Raw genomic sequence first — 23,570 nt, 5'->3', positions numbered from 1 at the left:
CATTTTTTAAAAACATTTATTTATTTTTAAAGAGAGTGAGAGATTGAGAGCACGCATACAAGAGAAGGAGAAGGGCAGAGAGAGAGAGAGAGAGAGAGAGAGGGAGACAGAGAATCCCAAGTAGGCTCCACACTGTCAGTGTATATCCTGACTCAGGGCTTAGTCTCACAAACCTTGAGACCAAGACCTGAGCTGAAATCAAGAGTCAAACGCTTAACAAACTAATCCATCAAGGTGCCCCTGATTGTATTTTTAAACTAAATTTCATGTTTCAGCAATACTGAAATTTTCTGTTAAAAAATATAATTTTATTTAATAGATTATTGAACAAATAAGATAATCCATTTAGGATTTAATTTTCAAATCTATCATGGCAGAAATTTTGCTAGATATTCCTAATATCCACTCCTTTCTCCTCCCTTACAACAGAATAAAAAGCTGCAGTATGTAGTTGGATACATTTATAGTGGCTAAAAATAATGGGTGTAGGCGTACAGAGATACAGAAATAGAGGTGGGATTGTTTTGTGGAAGGTCATAAAATGGGGAGCACTTTCTACCCCATCATCCATTTGGCTGTTTGGCTGTACATAAAGTGGTGAAATCTATCAGTCACTGAGAGAATTATGGAGGCTAAAACAGTAATGATTCAACTGCCCTTAACACAAATCCCCAAAAAGAGTAGCTTCAGCAGAGCATTTCTCTCTCATGTGAAATTTTCTAGAGGCAGAGTTCCAGGGAACAAAGTTTTCAATCTGGCAAACTAGATTCTGCTGCTAATCACTTTCATCCTCCATAATCTGTGGCTTAGAAAATTAAATAGAAATATCACCCATAGTACAAAATTATTGAGAGAATTATGCAAGGAAAGATAAGGGTATTGAGGACAGGTCTAACGGACCTAATGTTGCCCCTAAAATAATAAAATGACAGATGTAATATAAATAGTGAATAAACTAGGTCTGTCTGGGTGGCTCAGTGGTTTAAGCGGCTGACTCTTGATTTCAGCTCAGGTCATGATCTCACAGTTCATGAATGTGAGCCCCAAGTCGGGCTCTGCTCTCATCACAGAGCCTGCTTTGGATACTCTTATCTCCCTCTCCCTGCCCCTCCCCCACTCGTGCTCACTCTCTTTCTCTCTCTCTCTCTCAAAAATATATAAACATTAAAAAAAATTAAAAATAGTGAATAAAGTAATTATTAAAGAACATTTTTGTGAACTGAAGCAAAACCTTAGTATGAAATTTAAAAAGACTAGGGGCACCTGGGTGGTTCAGTTGTTGAGTGTCCAATTCTTTGTTTCCACTGAGCTAATGGTCTCATGGATGTAGGATTGAACCCCATGTCAGGCTCCATTTGCTGATCTGTGGAGCCTGTTTGGGATTCTCTCTCTCTCTCTCTCTCTCTCTCTCTCTCTCTCTCTCTGTCCCTCCTCTGCTTGTGCTCAGGCCCACTCTCTCACTCTCTCACTCTTTCTTTCTCTCAAAATAAATAATCTTTAAAAATAAAAAAAAATAAATAAAAGGACTCAACCTGTTCCAGGAGGGATTGTTGTTTTAAAAAAATCCACTTAGACATAGTGTGATTAACTTTCCATAATTCAAATACAATAGAAAAGAATGATTTCTATGAAAAAGAAGTCTAATGTTCATGCATACTTGATTCTCCTTTTCTTCTGTGTCTTTGGAGGTCCGGAATTCTCTGCTCCTCAAAACTGTGGTGTGGTTGTATGTGTTTTTCAGGACAATGAAATATAAGCAGACATAAAGCATCTCACTTCATAGTGTAAGTATTTAAAGTTCTCTACTAACGGGGCGCCTGGGTGGCGCAGTCAGTTAAGCGTCCGACTTCAGCCAGGTCACGATCTCGCGGTCTGCGAGTTCGAGCCCCGCGTCAGGCTCTGGGCTGATGGCTCAGAGCCTGGAGCCTGTTTCCGATTCTGTGTCTCCCTCTCTCTCTGCCCCTCCCCCGTTCATGCTCCGTCTCTCTCTGTCCCTAAACGTTGAAAAAAAAATTAAAAAAAAAATAAGGTTCTCTACTAACTACCTGTTGTTCTCCTGCCCTAGTGACTGTGGAAGTACATGTTAATATGGAGGTGCCACATGATTAAGCAGACTGGAATACAGAGGCAACACATAGAGGGCAACAGCTTGGACAATGACCCTGATGCTCAGATGGCAACAGCTTGGACAATGACCCTGATGCTCAGATGGTAGTAGTGAGTGAGAAACATACCAATGACATAAAAATCCACTGTGATTTAAGAATGGTTCATCCGAACAGTTTTTAGCCATTGTTTTCAATATTACTTTGTAAAATTCACACTAGTTTAGAGATACATATTACCAACTTTGCTATCATAGTTCTTTATATTCCTTTTTTTTTCCTTGAGCTTTAGTTTCCTTTTGCTTGAAATAGATCCTGTAGATATGGGAGGACTTTTTTTTTTGTAATTGTTTTCTCTTCCACACCACACCAACAAGAATCTATGGGTAGTAAATTCTCAGTCTTTCTTTAAAAAGATGTTTTTGTTTGTTCCCCACGTTTTACATATCATTTACATGCTTTTCAATAACATTTTTAAAGATAGAAGAATCTCTCACTCATATTGGTATTAACAAGTCTATTGCTGTTTCTTTAGAAAAATCTTTTTCTTCACTCTGGTAAAACGCAGATTAACGTCTGTGAGACAGAAAGAAGACTTCTCCATAAAATCCAACTCATGAAGGGCAACACACATGGACATGAACCCCATTTACCAGACCTCGATGGCATCTGTGCACATATGCACCAAGGCAACAACAAATCTGGCTCAGGTACTTGCTCTGTTTCCTGGTTCACTTTCTCCAATTTCATTGGAATGCTTCCCCGTGTGATTTCTTATTTGTATTCCTCAAGATTTGTGCTTTACATATCTCATTCATGCCTTTTGTCAACACCAAATATATTGTCCTTATCTTTTGAATGTTGTTCAATTCTAATTTTTCTATTCTTGTCCATCTTTTGGAATTATATTAGTCATGATTAATTTTTTAATTTCATTTTATCATATCTCTTAATCTTTTTTAAAAAAATTATTTCATATCTCCTTATTTTCCTGTATTCAGTTCTGAATATTTTCCTCAGTTTTATCATTTAAAATATATAGTCTCTCATTAGTTTACTCTAAAATGCAGTTTACAGTATCCCTGGTGGTATTTCAAATTTCAGTGAGGTGATCTTTATTTCTAGATAATTTATGTAGCTCTTTAAAAACATGGAACACTTTAACAATAAAATATTATCTATTGGAGTTCCAGTTTACTTATTTGTGTTTTTAGTTATTATAGGTACACACACACACACACACACACACACACACACACACAAACACACAGAATTTGCATGTATATGTGTTTGAATCAGTGAAGAACGTGTAGGAAGCCAGAAATGTCACTTCGACCCAGCAGTGACAAGGAGCCCATTCCCTCAGGTGTGACTAGAGACAGAACAGGAAATCTTGACTTCCATCCCTCCCAGGCTACTAGATATCTAGAACAACCACTAAAAATGCTATAACTCAAAGTAGATCATGGACTTATATATAAAACATAGATCCATATTTTTTTTAGGAAACAACGAGAGAGAGAGAGAGAGAGAGAGAGACAGAGAGACAGAGACAGAGAGACAGAGAGAGACAGAGAGAGAGAATCTATGGAATCCAGGGCCAGGTGAACAATTCTTATATTTGACACCAAAAGCACAAGAAAAAAAAAATTAGTAAGTTGAATTTCATAGTATTAAAAACTTTTGCTCTTTGAAAGACCCCATTAAGAAGATGCAAATAGAAATTAAACAGCAAAAGGAGATATTTGCAAAACACATATCTGACAAAGGATTAACACTGAGATCATATAAGAACTCTACAAACTCAACAGATGGTAGCCACACTTGTGGTGAGCATAACATAACATATAAAAAAGTTTAATCCATATGCTGTATACCTGAAACTAATGTAACATTGTGTGTCAACTATATCCCCCACCCAAAAAAGGAAACAATTTCCTTTAAAATGGACAAAAGGCATGAAAAGACATTTCACTGAAGAGGACATATAGATGGAAAATAAAGCACTTGAAAAGAGGTTCAACATGCAAATTAAATCCACAATGAACTATCACCATGCACCTATCAAGATGGCTAATATATAAAAAAATAGTGATAATAGCAAATGATGGCAAAGATACAAAGAAACTACATTACTAATGCATTTCTATTATGTGTTTATAACATTGTACATCCACTCTGGAAAAGCAGTCTAGCAATTTCTTTCTTTCTTTTTATCCCAGCTTTATTAAGGTATAATTTCTTTATAAAAAACTGCCCATCTAACATATTTCACTTAGCATAATGCCTTGTAGATCCATTCATGTTGTCTCAAATGGCTTGACCTCACCCTTTTTAGTGGCAGTATAATATTCCACTGTATTTATATGCCAAATCTTCCTTGGCCATGTATCTTTTGATGGATACTTAGGTTGCTTCCATGTATTCCTTATTGTAAAAAATGCTGCTATAAACAAGGGGTGCATATGTCTTTTTGAGTTAGTGTTTTTGTTTTCTCTGCATAAATACCCAATAGTGAAATTATTGGATTAAATGGTATTTCTATTTTTAATTGTATGAGGAAACTCCATACTGTTTTCCACAAAACCTATGCCAATTGACATAGCTACCAACAGTGCATGAGGGTGTCTTTTTCTCCACATCCTCTCCAACACTTGTTACTTTTTGTCTTTTTGATTTTAGCCATTCTAACAGGTGTAAAGTAACATTTCATTGTAGTTTTGATTTGCAATTACTTGATGGTTAATAATGTAGAGAATATTTTTAGGTACCTGTGGACTATCTGAATGTCTTTTTGGAAAAATGTCTGTTCACATTTTCTGCCCATTTTTCAACTGAATTATTTGTTTGGTGTTGAATACTTTAAGTTCTTTATATTTTTTGGATATTAACCCTGTATCAGATATACCATTTGCAAATATCTTGCCCCATTCTCTAGGCTGCCATTTTATCTTGTTGATGTTTCCTTTGTTTTGCAGAAGCGTTTTAGTCTGATGTAGTCTCACTTGTTTGTTTATATTTTTGCCTTTGCTTTTGGTGTTAGATTCAAAAAAGCATATCCAAGAACTATATCAAAGAGTTTACCACCTGTTTTCTTCTAATAGTTTCATGGTTTCAGGTCTTATATTCAAGTTTTTAATCTACTTTGAGTTTATTTTTGTGTATGGTGTTAGAAAGTAGTCAAGTTTCATTCTTTTATATTTAGTTGTTCAGTTTCCCATGCATGATGTATTGAAAAGACTATATTTTTCCCATTATATATTCTTGCTTCCTGTGTTATAGATTGACCATATGATCTCAGGTTTATTTCTGGGATCTCTATTCTATTCCATTGATTTGTGTTATTTTTTGTGCCAGTACCATACTATTTTGATTACTACAGCTTTGTAGTCAGACTGAGAAAGACAAATATCACTGAGAAAGATAAATGCCATATGATTCCACTCATTAATAGAATCTTAAAAAAAAGAAATAAACAAAAAGCAAAATCATACCTACAAATATAAAGAACAAACTGATGGTTGTCAAAGAGGAGGGGAGTAAAAGATGGGCAAATGGCTGAAGGAAGGGGAAGATATAGGTTCTCAGTTATGGAATGAATAAGTCATGGGAATAAAAGGCAAAGCTAAGGAATACAGTCAATAACACTGTAATAGTGATGTAATGGGGCAGATGGTACCTATACTCGTGGTGAACATAGCATAATGTATAAGCTTGTCAAATCACTAAGTGTACACCTGAAATAATGTAACATTTTATATGAACTATATTAAAAAAACCTCTGCACATTATTAATGTAAACAGCTCATCGAGTTTAAGCATATGTATGCACTCTTGTTTCCATCATCAAAATCAAGGTAATAAACATATTCATCACATCAAAAGTTTTCTTGTACCAGTTTTGTTGTTGTTGTTGTTAGTTTGTTTTGGGGGTATTTTCTTTTTTGTGGTAAGAACATTTAACATGATATCTACCCTCTTTTAACAAGTCTTTTAAGTACACAATACCTTATTGTTAACTCTAGTAACTCTTATGAAACTGTACACACAACCATCATACAATCCAACTATTGCATTATTAGGCACTTTTCCCCAGGCAATTAAAGACTTAAGCTTACCCAAATATCTGTACATGAATGTTTATAGCCACTTTATTCATAACGACAAAAAACTGGAAACAATGCAGCTGTCCTTTAACAGGATAACGTTTTAACAAGCTAGGATACATTATGCCATAGACTACTATTCAACAATAAAAATGAATGAACTATTGATACATGAAGTAACCTGGAAGTCTCCAAAGAATTAAGTAAAAAACAAAACAAAACAAAACAATCCCAAAGGGTTACATGCTACATGATTCCAATTGTGTAAGATTCTTGAAATGACAAAATTATGGTAATAGATTACAGCTTAGTGGTAATCACATTTTAAAGAATGAGTGGTAGCAAGATGGAAGAGACTCTATGAATTAAAGAGCAACATCAGAGGGGCACCTGGGTGGCTCAGTCAGTTAAGCGTCTGACTTTTGCTCAGGTCATGATCTCACTGTTCGTGAGTTGAAGCCCTGCGTAGGGCTCTGTGCTAACAGCTCAGGGCTTGGAGCCTGCTTCAAATTCTGTGTCTCCCTCTCTCTCTGCCCCTTTCCCACTGACACTCTGTCTCCCTCTTTTTCTCAAAAATAAATAAACACTTTTTAAAAAAATTTTTAAAAAGAGCAACATGAGGGAACCTTATGGTGATGGATATATTCTGTGTCTTGACTATATAAGTCCAATATCCTGGTTATGACATTGTAGTATAATGCATGTGAATTCAAAATTATCTCAAAATTAAAATAATAAAAACCATTCATTTATACATGCATGATATGAAAATATGTGTCTTGTGCAATAGGTATAAAGCTTTTCCTCCTCTCCAAACACATGTCCGATACAGCCACAGGTTCAAACAAAGTGCCCTCTTGTCTAGTTGTCAGATCTTTCTTCTTTCTGAGACATGAAGCTTTATCTCATATTTTCTGAGTTAAGCTATGCATTTAAAATAGTTTTTGTTCTATTTTATTCAGCATGTTTATGTGTCTGTAATGAGATTTTTTTCCACATTATCATAGCCTGTGGATTGCTGGATTTGGGTGACTATAAATACATTTTTTTACTTGAATTATTTATTTTAGAATTAAATTTAAAGAAAAATAAACTAACAAAGATGTGACTATTTGTCAGTGAAATTAGGTTACTATATTTTTTCATTTTTCTCAGCTTTACTTGGAAATGGTATTCTATTATTGATACACATTTGTGATAGGACTAGATAATAAAAGGTTTTCAATTTCCCAAAGTTTCTAAAAGATCATGTCAAATTCATGATAAACATTCCCATCATGAAAGGTTAAAAATATTCATTTGTGAGTTTTTAAAAGTATTTCTCCTTGAGTATGTCTCAGTAAAAGGAAAAGAGGCTTGATCTTGGAAAATTGCATTAACCAATTTTTCAAAACATAAAAGGGAAAAATTAACAGAAATGAGGAAAATGGTAATTTAGTGTGTACTGAAATGAAAATTTGAACTTATTTTAAAAATATGGAAATATTAAGATGATTTTTAAAACTATTGTTAATTAATACAGTGGTCTTAGAAAATGTGAAAGCTTGTACTTTATACCTACCTAATCTAATACACACCAATTTCATTAATGTTTCCTTCCCAAATGCCCATGAAAATTATTACATGTTTCCATTGCTACTCTAGAATACTAATAGAATAAAATATTGTTTGGATAAATGATCTAATTTTATGGTGCACCTTATTCTAGAAGGTGTGGCGACATTAAAAGAAATGAAGGCCCTGCTTGTATGATACCTATATAAAAACAGATATTAACCTTGCAATGTATCTAGCTAATAAGCAGATGATATTTATGCTATGATTCAACTATAATATTGATAAGAGTCTTCAGTGTGTTATTTGGAACATTGACATGTATATTTATTTAATGTCCACTTTGTATATTCATATAATGATTATAACTATATCATGATCTTAACGGACTTGTTTTAACAGTTTACTCTCTATCCTTTGAATTTCTAAGCATCCCACTGAAACTAAAAGCAGATCCCAATTAGAGGTGTGACTCTGAACAGCAAGAAAATGTATTGATTTCTTGTTGTGTAATAGACAAAGGCTAGAACTCAAAGAGAAAAAAAAAAAAAAGAAGCATACTTTCTGTTCTTAAGGAACTTATAGACTCCTAAAGAGTCTAGAAGGGTTTTGTTTTTGTTTTTGTTTGTTGTTGTTGCTGTTGTTTTTCTCCTACTACATATCACTCAGGATCCTGGCTGATGTATGGATAAAAATGGTTGTTTTAGGGAAAGTTTAAAAAGTAACTATTCACACAATTTGCCCCAAGGTAGAGGGAATCTATGAGGTAAAGCAGTAGAAACAGGAAGTCATTAACCCACTGGGCTTCAAGCCAGGTGTATGGTATGTGTTGGATAGTTAGTTTGTGCAAACACACCCTGAATGCCCCTGTTAATCACTATTTTTAAAATGTAGAGATCACGTCCTCCCTGTATATTCTCATCAAACAGAACGTGTAGAGAAACATGTTCAATGTCCAAGGTCAGGGGCTCCAGAGGTGGCCAACCTGGAGCATCTCCTTTATAAGAAAGAGTCTCTAGGTGCAAGCCTTGATCTCCTTGGACCACTTACTATACAAGGAGGGGCAGGGCTACAAATAGCTGATAGGCAAAGTCGCTAGGCTATAAGAGCCTGCTGTATGTAGATCCCAGTGGGGAATGCTTTGTGCAGTTGGCTACTCCTGGACTCCCTGTATGTAAGTTCCCCCAACAAATCTATGTCTTGATCACTGTTTCCAGATCTTTTTTTCAGCCTCGCCTACCCTCAGCTTACAGTCTGTTAGGGTACAGTGACCTACCAGGGTAAGAAGAGAAAGCAGTGGCCGGAACTCAAAATCAGAGATAGCTGTGTGGAGAGGACTGCATGGCTGAAGCTCTGCCTTTTCACTGGGGGCCTCAGCCAGACTACTGTGACCCTGCCTGTGTGCAGGAAGCAGAGGAATACATTTTCAGATCCCATTCGCCTTCATCCTCCTAATACTCTCCATTGAACCCAATGAAGAGCCAGAGGGCAAAGAAGTTCACTAATGTAAACCATATATAGATCAACCTCTCATGACACAAAGCAGGGAAGGGAAAGGTAGAGAGTGGACCTGGAGGGGTAAACAAAGATACCCTGTACTCACTGTGATGCACTAATGATCTTAATATGCTTCAGTTAGTAAAGATAGCTCTGTGTAGTTTGCTTCAAAAGGTAAGAGTAGCTTTATGGGTCTCTGGGATTCTCTTATTGTCTGTTTACTTCTCCTTAACCAACCTTCAACATTCAACCATATACAAAACCAGATTTAGATTATTGGTCCAAACTAAAATAATTTAATTTCACTCCCTTTTTTTTATTATTAAAAAAAATTTTTTTAATGTTTATTTTTGAGAGAGAGAGAGACAGAGAGACAGGAGACAGAGAGAGAGCATGAGTGGGGGAGGGACGGAGAGAGAAGGAGACACAGAATCCTAAGCAGGCTCCAGGCTCCAAGCCATCAGCACAGAGCCCAACAGGGGGCTCGAACTCACAAACTGTGAGATCATGACCTGAGCTGAAGTCAGACACCTAACCGACTCAACCACCCAGGTGCCCTTATTATTTTTTAATGTTTATTTATTTATTTTGAGAAACAGAAAGCACAAGCAGGGGAGGATCAGTGAGAGAGAGAGAGGGAGAGAGAATCCCAAGTAGGCTGTCTACACTGTCAGCACAGAACCCCATGCAGGGCTCAGTCCTGTGAACTCAACCTAAATGAACCATGAGATCATGACCTGAGCCAAATCAAAAGTCCAACTCAACTGACTGAGCCCTGTATGTGCCCCTTCACTTCCTTTATTTTTAAAATTGAGACAAAAATTATATCTGGGCTTTATTTTGAGGTCAAAATCAAACGAGGTATATGTAATATGTTCACAGCACCACTTACCTCACCCAAGTCTGCTATCATAGTGCTGAAGGAATACAGCCTAATTTTAATAAATGATAGCATCATTAAGAATTAAGTAAATTAATCTATCAGCAAGTATATCAAAGATAGATGACCTTTGAATTAAATTTCTTCCCTTTCTGTACTGGGATAATACGCAGTTTGCTCAAAGTCATTTTGTCTGGTTGATATATTTCTGTATCTCAATGTCAATTTCATTTATGAATATTTTATCTTAACAGAAGTTAATAAATTTATATATCATTGAAGCCCATGAATGAATGGCATTTTAGGGTTTAAGAAAAAAACAATGGGTAAAAGTCCTTCCTTGTTCTGTATTAAATAGCTTCAAGGCCTTAGGTAAACAACTTATAAATTGTCATAAATCTAAATTTGGAAGGCCAAAATGGACAAATATGGCATAAGACAATATTATTAAAATATTCTTTCTGGAGTCAATGAAGTCAATGCACTAGAATTTTGCTTTTAATGTGAATATAATGGTTTAAGGCAGGATAGTTTTTATGAAATATAGATGTAATGAGCCAACATGCACATACACACATACACACACACACACACACACACACACACACACACACACACACACCCTTAACAATATTAGGGTTGAGGGATATTAATTTTTTTTTCAAATTAATGGCAAAATTAGTATAGAGTCAAGAGACTAAGCATGTATGCAAGTTGAAACTCTCAATTCATTTTCATGTTCATGGGGCTTGTCAAATATGAAAATTACTACATGTCATTTTAACATTTTCAGAAATAAATACATAGGATTCCATTTTATTTTTTCTGCAATGCATTTGGGTAGTTTAGTATTTCAATTATTTCTGACATGTTACATGCCAACTAATATCTTACAAAACTCGTCTGGAATATTATATCTTTCCTTAGGCTTTTTCATTTGGTTTTATTATTCATTTTCATTCCCCAATATATTTGACATCCGAAGTGCTATAACTGTAATTTAAAAGGAATCCATTTGTGACAGTAATAAAAATAAATTCTTATATTTGGACAGGATTTTATAACTTTAAAAGAATTTTCATCTCAAATAAATATTTTATCATATGTTTATAATAAAATATTTTTATGTATTACCATTTTTTCCTGCACAAATAATTCTAATAGACCCAGGAGTCTCCAATGTTACTACCTTCATTTATTTCATTCTTCTTTTATAAAATGTATTCTCTTCTAGAGACATGGCTTCTGGACTGTTTAAAATATTGTAGGTTCTTCAATATTTCTACTTTTACAGAAAAACATTATCCTTAAGATTGTGCTTCATATTCCCCCCTTACCTTTTGCTTATATGTAAGAAACTATTATTTAAAGTATAGATCACCTACTATCTTCCCTCCTATAATTGTTTTTTTTTTTTTTTAGAGAGAGAGAGAGAGAGAGAGAGCGCGCACATGAGGAGGGAGAGGCAGAGGGAGAGAGAGAATCTTAAGCAGGCTCCATGCCAAGCATGGAGATCAATGCTGGACTACACCTCCCAACCCTGAGATCATGACCTGAACTAAAACCAAAAGTCGGACGCTCAACCAACTGAGCCACACCAGGAACCGTCTATAATTTTTTTATTGACCCAAAAAGTTCTGTTATTTCCAATCAAAACATTGTTTTACTCAGTCCCCTCCTCTCCATACACATTCTTTGTACAAGCAATGACTCTTGACGTGAGATAGATTGCAGTTATTTATATTTTAAAATATTTTATAGCTTTTTCTAGATTTTGTATGTCCTCTGTTCACTTGAAGGTGATTTCAATATCCTCCTTCCCCATTTAATCAATTCCAACTCTTGAAGTATAGGTTTCTATGACACCTCTTTAGTAATTTCCTTCCTGTAGTTCCTATTGGATCTTGAATACTTAGCTTCTATGTGGTCATTTTTATCATTCTGCACTTTTTTAAAACTTCTCCCAGGGTGCCTGGGTGGCTCAGTCAGTTGAGCATCAGTCCAACTCTTGATTTTGGCTTAGGTCAGGATCTCAGGGTAGTGAGGTAGAACCCTGGGTGCAGAGCCTGCTTAAGATTCTCTCTCCCACTCTGCCTCTCTCCCCTGCTCACTCCCTATCTCTCTCTCTCTCTCTTTAAAATAAAAACAAAAAAAATTGAAAATAAATACATACATACATACATACATACATACATACATACATAAGAAACTTCTGCCTACAGTGGAAGTCTCACCTCCTTGGATCTCAACATTAGCAAAAAAGAAATTTGCTATTCCCTACACACTTTTCTTTTCCCCTATTTTTTTCTCTTGTGACTCAATTGTTTCTAAAATCTTAAATAGCATCATTGGAGAAATTTGCTGGAAAACAGACCAAATAATCCATGACATAGCTGCAACTGTTTGATCTGGGGTAAACCACTAACATTAGTTACATGTTATTCTCTCACCTGTTTCTTCTTTGTGTTTCTACTTCCTTTTGCCCATGTTTCCCCCCTTCAAACTCTCTTCTGAGTCTGTCCCTGGTTTTATAATAACATCTTTTTCATCTGTGTTTAAAATTTTCTTGAGTAAATAATTGAGTTGGTTTTGCTCTACCTTAGATAAATTTATATGCTACATATCTTAAATAGTCTCTCCAGTGCTCCTTTTATTTCCAGGATGATGTTATTTTTAACTCTGAAACTGATAAAAGACTCTAATATCATTCTTTCATGGTCTGTTTCAAAATCTGCTTTCCTAAAATGATTTGCATGTTATTGAGTACCTGCTGATGAAAAACTGTGTAAGATTATTTAGAAGGATGATTTCTTCAGTCTTTTCATTTTAATTCTTTTGAACCATTGACTGAGATAAATGCTCATATACTGGAGCAGTCTGGTTGGGATACATCATTCCATGACCTGTAACCAAAAGTATAGCTTACTTAATCAATTTTTCTTTCTTACTTAGGTTTTTGTTTGTTTGTTTGTTTCCTTTTTTTGTTTTTGTTTTTGTTCACCAAGCAGAGCTAGCCTTTCAGGGCCATATAAATGCTCACTTATGGTCTTTTCTATATTCACAGTTGTGTAGAGTTTGTTAATGTTAAGAATTCCTGTTCCTGGGGTTTCTGGGTGGCTCAGTCGGTTAAGCATCAGACTCTTGATTTTGGTTCAGATCATGATCTCACAGTTTCATGAGCTTGAGGCTGCTTAGGGCTCTGTGCTGATAGTGGAGAGTCTGCTTGAGATTCTCCCTCTCTCTCTGTCCCTCCCCTGCTCGCACTAGGTCTTTCTCAAAAGTTAAAAAAAAAAAGAATTCCTGTTCTTATTGTTCTTTATGTTTTGATTATTGGTTAATAATATTTACATGTAACATTTTATTCTAGTGTGTATTTTGCCTGTATCACTTCTGTACAAAGCAGTAGGGTTTGAAATTTCTCAGTCCTTGCAAGTACTTTGTGGAATTGAGCAGTTAAGGGAATCATATTTTAATGTTTTATTGTGTTTCCTTAAAAATCTTATTTCTCCTTATGTCCTAGATTTATATATTTGCTCTCTTCTTGTAATTATCTACAAGCTCTTGTTTTCTTACTTTTTTTCCAGTAATAAGCACATGATTTACCTTGTGACTCATATTTTTCTAAAATCCTCATCGACATGGCCAGATAATAAGATTAATAGAAAAGAAATCAAATGTTATAAATCACATTGGTACATGGAACAACTTAATACTGGGTTCAAATCATAAAGCAGAATTCATTATGTATTATTTTCTTTCATGTTTTTGCTTTGTATTTTCTTTGCCTATATTTACCTAATGTTAACATTTCATGCTCCTATTGTTCCTTATCTATTGTTATTGATTAGTGCATACATTAAATAATCTATATTGTCGAAAAATAACATTAAGAAATGGCTGTAGGAGGAAGTGAGATTTCTGTCATGAGAACACTTGATATGGTGATTTGGGACAGGATTTTTTTTTTTTTTGGTACAAATTCTATCTTCATGACTTTGCCAAGATTGTTTTCTAGAATAATCCTGGATGGTATAATGCAATTTCTTCCTAAATACCTCTGATAATACCTATAGCTATGTCAGTGCTATATTCCAGTTGTTCAGTTTTATTTATTTTTTTATTGATGTTGAACATACGCAAATCAGAAAAAAAATATCCACCTTTGAGAAGGTTTTCTTTATTATGGGAAGGATCATGTGAATGTTTCTCTTACCTCGATAAACGTGAAATAAGAATACTCCATTATGGTATTCAAAGATTGAAACTAAGTCTTTTGTAATTTTATCGAAGCTGTCATTCTCCAATTTCCATTGGAACACAGAACACAGATTAAAAAGAGGATGTGAATAAGAAAAGCTATGGCCTCCTGAGAGAAAAACGACTGATGCTACAATCCTTGATTTCTGTGATTTGAAGTTAAGAAAATCTTTCATAAGAAACTTGAGTGTTTCTAGAAGATGAAATTCTTCTAGAAGGAATGAACACCAAAAACTCAGAAGTGTAATCGATCAAGAAAAAAAGATGCTTTCTGGCCTTAGACTTGGTCTCTGCACAAGTATCTCAGGATACTTATGAAAAATTGATTTTACATATCAGGTGGATTATTCCATTCGGGACACAGACATTTTGGCATTATGTCTGACTTTCAAAAACACAAAATTAAGTAGAATCTATAAAATAGTCATATAGCAAAGGTATTAACTGATACGTTAAGTAATAATACCATAACTAACAATCACAGAACCTCAGTGGCTTAAAACAAGCTTTATAACTACACAGGAACTGCTGACTGGCAGGGAAGTCTGCTTACCTTTACCACTTAAAATGTAAGCACATAAAGCCTCTCTGTCAGCACATGCTACAATGATTTCCTCAGCAAAGGAATAAAACAATGGAAAATTATCATCTCTTACATGCTTTCATCCTGAAGTGACAAATATCACTTATATTTCTTGCATTTCATTTTTTCAAAGCAAGATCTATGGACTTACCTAATTTCAAAGGTGCAGGGAAATTCAAACCATTGTTGTATTTTGAAGTAGAGAAACCAGAAAGGTGGGTTATCAGCACTAGTGACATTTGTTTAATATAAGACAAAGTGTATTTTATTTATTTGTTTATTTACTAAGTATTTATTTGCTCATTCATTCATTCATTTTTAAAGTTTACTTTGAGAGAGGGAGCATGCACCGGGGAGGGCCAGAGAGAGAATCCCAAGCATGCTCTGCCCTGAGATGAGCCGGATGCCGGCCAGATGCAGGTCTCAAACCCATGAACCCATGAGATCATGACCTGAGCCAAAATCAAGAATTCGATGCTCAACTGACTGTGGATCCCTGGATCCCCAGCACTGGAGACTTCTCTAAGCATTGCATAGGTAGACATTTTGTAGTCACTGCTTTACGTTTTGCCTACTTACACTCATAACTGACTAGACAGCATTTAAGTTCCATTACAGTGATATGATTCAATGAAACTGGAAGAAAGATCCAACAACTTAAAAATTCTATTTCATTTTTTAAGTACTTAATTTCCCACAGTTTCCCTTTTGGCACTAAATTTTATTTCCCATACACTTAATTCCCTACCACATACAGTGACTTATGGTAAGGCATCAAAAACTTTTTAAATTGTTGCTTAAAATAAGAAAATAAAATAATTTAAAACAATGACTAAACTCACATTCAGTTTGGGAAAAATAATGATCGACATTGGAAACCTGTTTTTTTTTTTTTTCAAAACGGCTAAATTGTTGGCAGTTCAAATATAGATGTGTAGATTGGTAATAAAATGCACACAGGAGTTGCAGGCTTAACAGGATACAAAAGTAATTATTTAGAGAATCAATATTGGAATCAAAATAGTCATTGTCATTTCACTGTTAAGAGACACTGAATTATTAAGATCACTCAGATTTCAATCTGCCTTATGACCAAGAGGACTTTAAAGTTCTCCTAGGTTGACTAAACTTTATAGTCTTCTTGCTGACAATAAACCCCTGACTCTCTTTTTCTCACCTAATGCTTGTAGAATATTTTTCTTCATCTTTGAAATTTAAGTCTTTAAAAAGTCTCTTGCCAGTTTTACAACTCAAGAATGTTTTTCAGGGACCTGGGAGCCAACTCTTTGAAAGGTAATCAGCAAGTAAGATAGTTTCCCTATTTCCCAGGGAATTCTCTTTGGGAAGGTAGATGCCTATCATAACAATAGGAAAAAATTTACTTTTCCTTTGGGTAATACCAATTAGTGGAAATGAATGACCAGTGGTCTCCCTCTCAACACAGAGTTAAAAAATCTCCTATTATTCTATTGACCTTGTAGTAAGATACTATTTACTCTGACCCAAGAATGATACATTGTGGTGTCCAATCAACTCCAGAATGATCCTTCTTTAATAACAGAGGTGTATCAACTTTACTAAATTTTTCTTTTGACATATTTGTTAATTCAACTCTTTTAGCCTCTATAAAAAAGAGATGTTCTGCCTCAAAATATTTAGTCTTTAATTGAAACCAGACAAAATGATTAGATAAAGGACTTCTAACTCTACATTGGCCTGTCTTGAGGTTAATAATTTATTTCAGGGGCCCCTGGGTGGCGCAGTCGGTTAAGCGTCCGACTTCAGCCAGGTCACGATCTCGCGGTCCATGAGTTTGAGCCCCGCGTCAGGCTCTGGGCTGATGGCTCAGAGCCTGGAGCCTGTTTCCGATTCTGTGTCTCCCTCTCTCTCTGCCCCTCCCCCGTTCACGCTCTGTCTCTCTCTGTCCCAAAAATAAATAAACGTTAAAAAAAATCTTATTAAAAAAATAATTTATTTCAGAGTTTCTAATCAGACACCTAATCTTAACCAAATCAAAAGAGTAGATTCCTCCATAAACAACATTTGAAACCCAAAGAGAAAACCAGGATTCACCTCTCAAAAGCACCTTAAAGGTTTTTGGCACTAAAATAATCTTCTCCAAAGATAGGGAAAACATCTGGAATGTACATGACAATATGCAACTAGAATTGTTTACAAATAAAAGAGCAGTGCCTGGATGGCTCAGTTGATTAAGCATCTGACTTCAGCTCAAGTCATTATCTCCTGGTTCATGAGTTCCAGCCCTGCATCAGCTCTGTGCTGACAGCTCAGAGCCTGGAGCCTGCTTCAGATTCTGTCTCCCTCTATCTCTGTTCTTCCCACTCTCACTCTGTGAGAACTTGTTTTAGAATATTTATTCTACTCTCTTCTTAGGGAGCATGGATATTAGTGTAATAAAAAAGAAATGCTTTCACTTTTTTAAAGTTTATTTATTTATTTTGAGAGAGAGAGACAGAGAGAGAGAGACAGAGAGAGAGAGAGAGAGAGAGAGAGCGCGCGCGTGTGTGTATGTGTATGTGCAGGGGAGGGGCAAAGAGACAGGGGGAGAGAGAATCCCAAGCAGACAGAGCCCAATGTGAACAGTGAGATCATGACCTGAGCCAAATCAAGAGTCAGATTGTAACCATCTGAGCTATACAGACACCCCAGAAATACTTTTACTTTTAAATCAAATGCTTTACTTAACAAATTTAATTAAATTTAAGTTTTTAAATGGAAATGATTATATTAGGGGCGCCTGATGGCTGAGTTGGCTAAGCATCTAACTCTTGGTTTCGGCTCACGTCATGATCTCATGGTTTCCTAAGTTTGAGCCCCACATTGGGCTCTGTGCTGGCAGTTCCCTCTCTCTCTCTCTCTCTCTCTCTCTCTCTCTCTCTCTCTCTCTCTCTCTTCCCCCCCCCCCCCGCCAGCTCACGCTGTCTCTGTCTGTCTTGAATAAATTGTTTGCATACCTGACTGAGCCACCTAGGCACCCCTCTATCCAATTTTGAAAGTGGACAAGGTTCATAATGGAAGGGAAAGAAAAGAGCTAGAGAGTTAGAGCATAGGTGTCAAAGCAAAACTGCTTGGAGAAAGTTAAACAAGCAATCAATTTATTCAAGGTTATTGCAATAAAGGAGACAGACTAGAATGAAGTCTGAATTCAACTGTCTTGAAAGGGCAAATGATAGGAGGTTTTTTAACTGTGTGTCTCTCAAAAATTAAAACAAAAAATAATTATTTACAAATTAAAAAAAATTTAGCATAAGAAAAGTCTTCCTAATAATTATGTAAAATTAGATAAAATGTAATTACAATCATATAATACACTGTGAAACTTTTTTGTTACCTATTACAATATTCACCTAAAATTACTTTAGGATGCTTATATTGTGATAATCTCACTTAAATCTATGAAATCTTCTAATTTAGGATTATATATCTTAAACACTAGAACGTATTTGGATCTATAAATGCCTTCTATCACATATCTTATTAATGGCCATAAACTCTCTTGATCATTCCCTAAGGGAATTTATGTCAACAAGATAATCTGTTCTACTTCAGTGTCTTCTGTAATCATGATAAAGTTCATTAATATATATGGCTCAACTATGTCTTTTAATACCATTCACTCCTATGACAGAGACATAGTGCTTATCAAATATGGCATGCTCTGGTTAACATTTCCCAGCTCCCTCACAGCTTGATGTGGCCATGTGACAACTCCAGTTTATGAGCTGAAGTGTGCCACTTTTGAGCCAATGCATAGAAAGCCAGTGCGTGGCTTTCCCACTGTCTCTTTTGTTCTGGTGACCAAAAGAGCACATTTTAGATGGTGCATCTACAAAATAGTGGCAGGCCTCTATCAGCAGGAGTATCTGAATGGCCACATGGAGCAGAGGCCTCATAGATGTGCACTGACATGTATTGTGAGGAATAAATAATTCTTGGTTGGGTTAAACGACTGAGACTTTTACACTTTTTGCTCATGTAGCATATCCTAGCCTATCCTATAACTCCTTGCCTAGGGCATTTGCTCAACCTCAGAAGTAAATTTTCATAATTTTTCCATGTGACACCCATTCAGAGAGGTGTGGACAATGACCTCCCTAAATGTCTTTTTCTAGTTAAGCAGCCTTAAAACATTAGTCAAATTTCACTAGGTTATGTTGTTATAACAACTCCTAAATCTCAGTGTTTGCAACTACAAAGACTGATTTCTCTCACAGGATACCTGTCAGCTTAGCTGCAGGGTAGCAGTGGCTCTGATACACGGGTCTTCATTGAAAGAGCAGACTCTTTAGGGACAGTAGGGCTGAGAGAAAAAACAAAAACACACAAAACAAAACAAAACAAAAAAACGGAAAACATTGCAGGAACCACACATGGATTTTAAAGTTTTTGCTCAGAGCTGACCCTTGTCATTTGCACAGTCACTTTCAAAACCAAATGGTCAGTCCTGGCATAAAGGGAAGAGGAAATATAATCATTTCACAGGGAGAGGCAAAAAAATAATCGGGATCAATAACAAAATACACCACACTTAATTCCTTTCATGGTGTCCCTCCATGGTACATTGCCTAGTATTATACTTGGAACACAGTGGTAAATATTTTGAGTCAATGGCTTTTTCTCTCTCAACATTCTGCTAACTCAAATGCTATTGTTCTTTGAAAATTTGCCTCTTAAAAACAAATGTATTTCTGCAGCTATTATTTTTAGAAATACCCTTGCCAGCGAACAGAATAAGCTTTAAAATTCACTCCTTCTGGGCTATACATTGTCTTTTAATGAAACAAGATTATATTAACTTTTTAATCACCCAAGATCATATTATATTACTGACTCACATATAATTCCAAGTTCAACTTAAAAGCTTAACATTTTGTATTCTCCTCAGACTGCTTTCCTGCCTTTAAATCATTAAGCCTTAAGAACAGAATGTAACATTTGTCTATGTTAAATTACATCAGTTAGACGAAACCCATTTATCCAGACTTTTTAGATTTTTTGGCATTAGGCTTCTGTCGTCCAACATATCTCGTTTAATTGTGAAATCACAGCTTTCCTGTCCATTTCCATGAACTCCACATTTGGTAGCAGTACAAAACTGAAGACTTGTATAAGTGGTGTACAAATAGGAAACTGTCATACTTGTACAAATAGAAAATTCTCCAAAAGATGACATCAATCGAATATTGTCCCAGAATGCTTTAGATATGGTTGCCCTAATACAGCTGCTTTTCGACACCTGGAATGTAAGTGAGAGAGTGAATACGAACCTCAGAAATTTGGTTTCCTGTTAACACCAGATGCCCTAGACATGACAGATTTTGTTGTCTATTGAAGAATTTTGGATGTGTCTTTTTAAAAAACCTATTGGACAAGAAAAATGTAGAGGAAGGAGTTTGGGGTTAGAAATGCATATGATGTTTTAATGATCACCTCTGTATTTTTGTTCATGGAATAAGGTAATAATCTGATCTAATTTTGCATTTGCATAGCCCACTATCTGAATGTCACCCACAGAATAATCCATGATTTGACACTGATTTGTGATATCTTTATGCCATCTCTGTCATTATACTGTTAGGTAGAAGGAAGCATGTATTCACAGGTTCCAGGGACCAAGATGTGGACATCTTGGGCAAGGGGGAATTATTCAGTCAACCACACTTTTATCAACCTATTCAATTTTGCTTTATGCAATGGCTTTTTAATCAAGAGAACAAAGGTGCAGAAATATGGAATCATGCTGTCTTTTGTAATTGTCTACATAATGATCTTGAGTGGCACTCTTTCTGTGAATGTGTGTATTTGAATTATTGCTTGGCACCACTTGTTTCCAGCTTTGATGAACTTCCTTCCATGTTTCTTGTAAGACAAGTCTACTCCTAACAGATTCTCTCAGTTTTTGTTTATCTGGGAAAGCATTTAGTTTGTCTTCATTTATGTGGATCTCTTTGAACTTATCCTCCTTTTTATCTTCCTTTCATATATCCCGGATGTGTAAATTCCTTATCAATACATTTGTGTAGTTTTCACCAGTAATTTCATTCAATGTTTTTTCTTCTCCCTTCTCTCCTCTCTTTCTGATACTACCATTAGCTGTATTTCAGTATGATAACCAGTATCCCTAATTTTCCTAAGGCTCTTCTAAAATTTTTCATTCCTTTTGTTTTCTTGGTTTATTTACTTATTTTTGAGAGAGAGGGAGAGAGAGAGAAAGAGCACAAGCGAGGGAGAGACAGAGAGAGAGTGGGAGACAGAATCTGAAGCAGGCTTCAGGCTGTGAGCTGTCAGCTCAGAGCCCAACTCAGGGACTGAACCCCAAAACCGTGGGATCATGACGGGAGCCGAAGTCAGATTCTCAACTGACTGAGCCACGCTGGTGCCCATCATTTTTTTTCATTCTTATTTCCCTCTCTGCTTTGGTTTGCATGCTCTCTATCTATCTATTCTCAGTTCACATATGTTTTTCTTCTGTCAGTTTTAATCTACTTATGAACCCCCTAGTGGGTTTTTTTCAGTTATTTCCTTTTCAACTCCAGAATTTCCTGTGTTTTTTTTATGACTTCTATTTATTGATATTCTCTATTTGATGTGACATTATCATCATACTTTCATTTATTTATTAATTCATGGTTTTTCTTTAATTCTATAACTTGTTTATAATGGCCATTTTGAAATTTTTCTTTTCTGATAAATCTGTTCACTCTCATAAGAAGTTTCTGTGGCCTACTTTTTTTTCTTTACCCAGTCTGTAGGTTACATAATATTGTTTATCTGCATGCCTCATAATTCTTTGTTACAAATTGGACATTTTAGGGCATGTGGGTGACTCAGTCAGTTAAGCATCCAACTCAGTTTTGGCTCAGGTCATGAGCCCTGAGTCAGGCTTCTGCGTTCAAAGCGCAGAGCCTACTTGGGATTCACTCTCTCCCTCTCTCTGCCTCTCCCCTGTTCTCTCTCTCTCTCAAAAAGAAATAAACTTAAAAAGAAAAGAAACTGGTTATTTTACAGAATATATTTTAGCAACTCTGGGTACCAGTCTCCCATTCCTCTGAGCCTTGTTATTGTTATTTTCATGTGTATTATTTAATGACTCACTGAATTATTTTAGTGAAGTCTATTTCCCCTCACACAGTTAGTTCTCCTGTGCTCCTCAGGGGTGCACCATTTTGGGTACGCCCACAATCACCTGGAGATAACAGTGGTTTGGTGAGGCTCCCTTACTCTCTTTCCCTTGCCACACTTATCTGTTGAACTCCATTAATTTCCAGGTTATTGCTCAAATATTTCAATAATGCCCTGGGGCATAGATTTTTCTACCAACTAACTCAGTCAGATTGTGGTTCTTTTGATGGAATGTTTTCGGTGGTCAGTGTTTGATATTGTTCTGACCCCAGTACGGTTCCTCTCTATTACCCCACTCCCAGTCACTCTCTTACACACTAGCAAGTTGATACTTTACCCTACATCCTAAATGTCCTCCCAATTACATTTCGCCACCACAACCTCTGTTAGGCTTCATCTCCCCAAACTCTGTTGCAAGTGAAGATAGTTCCTTTAGAAAGGGATTAGGAACTATGTATTTCATGGCCTGCTTCTTTCCCCCTACCTCTACCCTTACCAAGTCTCTGGAGCATGGGATGAGGACAACGACAAACTTGTCAGTGAGTGACTGCCATACTCTAGGTGCTAAGCACTTGTTGGGAACTTGATGGGAAGCCTCTCAGCTTGTCTCCATTGGTATGGAATTACTGTCTCATGAGGTGGGGCAAAGACAGGGCCCCAGTATCCATAATGAGGAAATACCTAGTGGCGAAAGATAGGATCTCCATTCCCTGAGTGGGAGCTGGACAGAAGAACTGAGCCCCACTTCTCAGCTGTACTCACTGGGATTTAGCTTCAGCAACAGGCAGGACAATTGAGAACTGGGGAGATGGGGAACCCTGTGTTCTTGGAGTGCTTTTCTGTCTCTCTGACTTAGAAGGTAGGTAGTAAGGGATTAGTCTCTGTTCAAGTACCACAGATTCCCTCCTTTCCTACTAAATTACTCAATTTTCATAGGTTTTCCTGATTTTCCTTTAGAACCATTTCCAGAGAATTAAATTGTTTTTTCTAGAGTTTACATCAGTGTCACTAGAGAGTTAATCAGCAGAACTCCTCATGCTATCATGCTGGAAACTGGTCTCCATTAATGGTATTTTCATAGTTCTCTCTCTCTCTCTGATCTCTCTGTTTTCCCATACCTTTTCCTCTCCCTCTTCATCTCTTTCGGCTTTTCTTAAACTTGCATATAGAGGATATTGTGTTGACTTATCTTCTATTCTTCCATAAGAAACAGTCCCAAAACAGGTATTATATGCATAAAGTATGTATCTATACCTTGTCAATATATCTGATTTAGGAAAAGAAAGAGGAAGGAAGGAAGGAAGGAAGGAAGGAAGGAAGGAAGGAAGGAAGGAAGGAAGGAAGGAAAAAAGAAAGAGAAAAAGAAAGACAGAAAGAGGAAGGGAGGAAAGGGAGCAAGGAGAAAGAAAGGATAGAGGGATGGAGGAAGGGAGGGAGGCTGACCA

Source organism: Felis catus, chromosome F2 (genome assembly GCF_018350175.1).
Source record: "Felis catus isolate Fca126 chromosome F2, F.catus_Fca126_mat1.0, whole genome shotgun sequence".
In the NCBI taxonomy this organism is placed as follows: domain Eukaryota; kingdom Metazoa; phylum Chordata; class Mammalia; order Carnivora; family Felidae; genus Felis; species Felis catus.
The sequence above is the reverse complement of the archived record's forward strand: the minus strand, read 5'-3'. Positions refer to the sequence as shown.